Here is a 6,235-nt window from a genome sequence, read left to right on the forward strand (position 1 = left end):
GGGACTTACAAAATTAATTTGGGAATATGGGAATTAACTGAAAAGTTGTTGAAAATGGTGTTTATGGTTGAAAAGGGGTTTAGGGTTGGAAAGGAATGAGTTTACGGTTGGATCTTGAATATTTATAAAGATTTGAATGTTGCTTGAAGATTTGAAGGTGGTTTGAGTGTTCATGAAGGAATTTATGAAGGTTTGAAGATTTGAAGGCGTAAACACTTGAAGATTGAGAGGATTTGACACTGTTCACACTTGAAAATTAAGAGAGTTTTGAGGGTGTTTACGGTTGAAAATGGGTGAAATGAATTAATCAGAGTGCAAACCCATATATATATATAGGAGGTGTTTACAGTTCAAAAGAGATTGGGCCTAAGGTGTTTACGGATGGCTTATTGGACTTGAATTGGAAGTTACCCCATTAAGGGGGTGTTTACGGATGAATTGAACCGTGAACACATGTTTCTTTTCCACTTTGGCCGTAAACTACATCACCCCCTTGAAGATTGGACCGTGAACCACATTATTTGTTCATGGTTGGACCGTGAATACCCTTTTTGGGGTGTTCTTTGGCCGTAAACTCCCTTTAAGGAGTGTTTTATGGCCGTGAACACCCTTTTTGGTGTTTTCATGCCTTAGAATTTGAATTAACTCCAAACTAACCCTTGAAATTTAAACTAGTGTGTGTTAGGCCTAATCATATGTGATTTTATGTTAAGAAATAAAGGTTATACCATCCTATTTCAACATGATATTCCAAAACCTTGCATATATATTGAATAAACATACTTGGAGATTAAGGCTTTATTAAAAAGAAACAACGAGTTGTCACATATTGTTGTAGTTTATGTCATGTAATATCAGTAACATCTTTCTCATATTACATGAGTTTATATTTAAAGTTTGTATGTATAACATTCTATTAAAATAATACTTTATGTTTTATGATATAACAAGTAGATGTATAATATTTTAATACAATAATATTATGTGTTGTATGTTATCATAAATTGATATTTATGTATTGTTAAAAATTGAAGTCACAACCTATATTAAATTTTATACATATAGTATATAATACTTAAAATCATTTGAATATTGTTGCTTATGTTGTATGATGTTGGTAGTTTAATAGAATAATGTTCTAGGTTTTATTTTATAAGGTTATTTCTTACATGAAAATAAAATTTATATGTGGAATATTCTAATAGCATAATGTTGTATGTTGTATGTTTTTATAAGTGTACATGTACAATAGTCTAATAGAATAACGTTCTAGGATATTCTAATCGATTCAAACTTCATTCATGATTAAACTTTGTTTCCAAACTCTCAAGAAAAACATGAACAAATTGATTCTGATTCTTATTCTAAAAACCATGATTTCATTCAACCAAATCAAAGCTCGGGTACATATGAGTTTGAATCTCTTGATTTCAATTCTAGCAATAAAAAATGTGGATTTCAACAACAATATGAAACCAGTATCTCGTTTAGGTTTTTTTTACGATTATGATATCTATGAATTCAATGTTTATATTATTTTGATTTTTGTATAATTCTTATTTCTATGAATCCATGGATTATTGATTTAATTTTTTCTAATTTGGTAACTAATGGAATCTCTTATATGTTGTAAAACATTAGAATATTACAGATGCATGATGTTTGTAATTAATCTAGAGTAGTTTTTTTTAGATTCGATTGATTTAACAACATGGTAAAAGACTAGATATATGTTCTTGGTTTTATGGTTGTAAATATGTTACAGTGAGTAATGTTTGTCGTTAATTTAAGATATTTTTTAAGAGAATATCTTAGTTGATAATCTTCTGGTTATTACTTATGTACTGATCGTAGATGGGTAGAACAAATCAGATTCTAATTCCATATTTTGATAATATTATGGTTTTTAAGTAGTGTATGATTTTGTTTAGAAAAAAAAATAATGTAATGTTATTAAAATACATTATAAGGAAGTTACTTTCCAGTAAGTAGGATGAAGTTTCTTTGGCAAACTCAGTAACTTATAATCGATTCTGATGTGTTCTTAATGCGAAAGATGAAAATTTATTCTGGAACAGTAAGTGGAAATGTGAAATATTGACTTGGGTAAAGAAGGATTTATACAGAATAAGAAGCATACAAAATTATGTTGCATGTATGCTGCAAATTTTTATATACAAACAGTAAACAAGTGCCAGAAGAAAGTAACTGACGAAGCAAAGGTATAGGGAACGGTTGATAAAGATGGTCATTAAAAATGATGAGGGAATGGATCGATGCAAGAAGCATACGGGAAGGACGTGAATAATGTTTTTGGAATATTTGAAAGTCTTTGAACAATAGGTATGCTTGTTTGAATGGCCAGCGAATGTTTCACAGAATAATAGTCATGGTTAAAAAATAGTTATGCTTTGACCAATCTGAAATAGCATGCTTTTATGATCAAATGTTCATTTTTTGTTATAGTTCATGTACAATATTCTATTAGAGTAATGTTATAGGTTTTCTGTACATTTAGAATATTCTATTAGAATAATATTAAATGTTGTTTTTTATAGATTTAAATGTAATGACTTTTTTACAATAATATTTTAGAATTTATAGATATATGTAATGTTAATAAGACTTACTTACTGTGTATATGAGGAATACTCTAATAGAATAATTTTATAGGTTGTATGTTCATGTATAATAATTCTATGTGAATAATATTATATGTTTAGAATATATATATTATATTTTTATGAACACTTAAATATTAGAATATTTTACTAGAGAAAAGTGGTCTCATGGTCTCACAATCTCAAAAAAATTGACATTTAGAACATTCTATTAGAATAGTGTTAAATTTTTTTGGTTTTTATAGATTTATATGTAATAACCTTTTTACAAAAAAAATAGAATTTATAGATATATATAATGTTAATAAGACATATTTACTATGTATATGTAGAATATTCTGATAGAATAATTTTATAGGTTGTATGTTCATGTAAAATAATTTTGTTGGAATAATGTGATATGTTTTAGAATATTAGAATATTACATATATTATATTTTTATGATCACTAAAATATTAGAATATTTCACTGGAGAAAAGTGGTCTCATGGTTTCACGGCCTTACAATATTAGGGTCATCTCATTTGAATCTAACGCATGATGTATGATGTTGATAATCTAATTGAATAATTATATAAGTTTCTTGTTCAATAGTTTCCTTTATTAAATAAAAATAATATTTATATGTAGAATATTCAAATAGAATAATGTTATATGTTATTTGTTTACATAAATGTATATGTAGAATACATAATTATTTTATAAGTCTTTAGATAAATAAGTTAATTTATTACATGAAAATAATGTGTAGTATATGTAGAACATTCTATTAGAATAATGTTATATGTTGTTAGTTTTCAGAAATTTATACGTAATGAGCTTTTTAAAATATAACACTACTTGATTATATCAACAAATATCAATATAGAATATAACACATAACAATAATCAAATCTAGAATATTAGTCATAGTAAGAAAACACATTCAATTGCATCATCATTTATAAATGTATATTAGAATATTACACTTATAAAATATTAAAAATAGAATTATACACTTCAATAAGATATCAGTATTATCAATATAGAACATATAATAATGAACTATATCGTTAAATATGTGCACTATATCATGTATCATATTCTAAACGAAACATGGAACTAATTGAGTAGTTCAACAAAAAAAATCAAAGTAGACTATAACATTATATATTTATATATGTAGAATATCCATAATCCACACTAAATAATCATTAGTTGAAACAAGTTCATTGCTTGAGTGTGATTCTTCAGCAGCATTATTAATTTGACCTACAAAAAAGTATTTCATTAATATTTATTATTGTATAAATATTTACAAAATTGTATTCTAAACTTAATTTTCATTAAAAAGACCCATTAAGACCTATACAACAGATAGCCTAGCCCAAACCATAAACTAGACCCTTCAAGATACCAATTGTAAGGCCCTGAAATCTAGGATCTTAACTAGTGATCAAGCAATCTAACAATCAAACAAGATAAGAATGGAGTAGAAGAAGATTAAACCAAGCCTTGCACACGTTTATATCAAAGAAACGTCGAGTACAACTTGGAAACACACAAATGACCGTAAACTCTGTGGACTGACAACAACCACTGAAAGACTCTGGCACGCCCTATATATAGGGGAAAGGCTGGCCGTAAACAAGTTTACGGTCGTAAACCTGTTTACGGCCGTAAACATACTAATGACCGTAAACACCTCCAAACAACTCTGTTTCATTACAAAAAACCCATTAACACCTATACAACAGATAGCCTAGCCCAAACCATAAACTTGACCCTTCAATTATATAATTGACAACGCAAGAACAAATATGCGCCACTAATTTTTAACCTTAAATTTTAAAAACTTATTAAAATAATTCATTATTTCTACTGATTAGAAAAATAAAATAGACCCAAACCCCACCCCACCCCGCCTCCAACCACTAATACTAACTGTCATTCCCTCTCAATATCATTTGAAGATCAACACTCAGCGCACCGGACGACCGTTGGAGTCACCAGACCATTGCCGGAGTTACCGGACCACCATCGGATCCGACGTCGGAAACACTGATTTGTTGCCTCTCCACTTTCTTTAGATCTGGTTTTCAACAACCTTACTCTGTCTCTACTCCTTCCACCCTCGGAAACCATGTATCTCATTATGTTCTCTCTGGCTGGAAAACAGGTTTCTTAATTTAGTTTGTTGGTGGCTGAAGTTGAAGTTGAAGTGAAAGTCTTGCCAATTTCCCGACCTCGTTTCATAGGCCACCATATGCTACCAGATCTCGTTTTATTGATGGTCGTCATTGCTATTGAATCTCTTGTCGTTGATATCAGGTTTACCCCTGTCACGCCATCTACATAACTCTTCTCATTTTTCTTTTGTGTTGGTAGGTTTAAGATTTATTGATATAATGTTGTTCAGGGTTTGTGAATTACCTCTAGGATTTACAAGAGAAAAGAAATTGGGCTCCTAAAGAAATTTAATAGCAGTTTAATGAATCACGATGATGTAGGTGACCATATGGAAGAAAGGCAAGGAAGAAGATTCACCGCAATAGACTACATATTTGAATTTGGAAAGGGTTTACGATTTTATCAACAATTGTTTTCCCTGGTTATAGTTGGTTGATTTTGAATTGGTAAATCAAACGATTTGGAGCTTGGTACTTTTGATTTTGACTTGGTGAACAATTAATTTAGTAGTCAAAATTGATATTTGTCCACTCCATGATATATAATATATATTATTATTATATTCTCCTTTTCGGTGTGTTTTTGTTTTAACTGGGATAAAGTTTATCAATTTTAATTTTCCCTTTTTTTATTTTTAAAATTTGCATTTTATTCATCAATTTTGAAATTATTTTCAGATGACATGTGTAATTTTATCTCTCAATAAGATGAGAACACTTTTTGGAAAAATAACATGTGACAATGCGAAAAAAAATATTGAATTTTAAAAACAAATGAGAAGGCTTTTCAAAAAAATATCATCTAAAATTATATAAAAATGAAAAATATTTGCATGAATATTCATATATGAATAACATACAATTTATATTCATATGTGAATATTTTAGACAATATTCATTTGTGAATTTTCAAATATAAATAATTTATTATATTTATAGAGGTGTTGATTATGATGACACGTACGGAATTAGAAAAGATCTAGTGAATCATCATGTAAACTCAAGAACACAAGGAGTAAATAAATCTGTTTAAGCTCATATTAGATCTCGAAAGGATATACAAATGGGTTTGGATAAATTTCTCCCTCTAGTCTAACACTCCAAAATGATCATCACTAAATATGAGTGTCACTCACTTCCAATTTATAGGAAAGACAACTCATTTACACATCAATAAGGGTAAGCCACATCCAAGCGTGACTTTGCAACCTAACATTCTCCCCCTCAAAGTCAAGACCAAACTCCCCCTCGAAGTAAGACCGGTCTTCAAATCCGCAAATGAATACCCGAAAAACTCGCTTCGAATACCCATCATTCTCCCGCTTTTTATAATCGAAAAATGATTATAAAACCCATTAAGGGCGAGAAGCGCCCGAGGAATGAACTTGACAATACTCCCCTTTGATGTGTACCAAAAATGAAATTCCTAAAAAACTTGCACGGAAAA

Source organism: Lactuca virosa, chromosome 9 (genome assembly GCF_052849685.1).
Source record: "Lactuca virosa cultivar CGN04683 chromosome 9, Lactuca_virosa_CGN04683_v6, whole genome shotgun sequence".
Taxonomy (NCBI): Eukaryota; Viridiplantae; Streptophyta; class Magnoliopsida; order Asterales; family Asteraceae; genus Lactuca; species Lactuca virosa.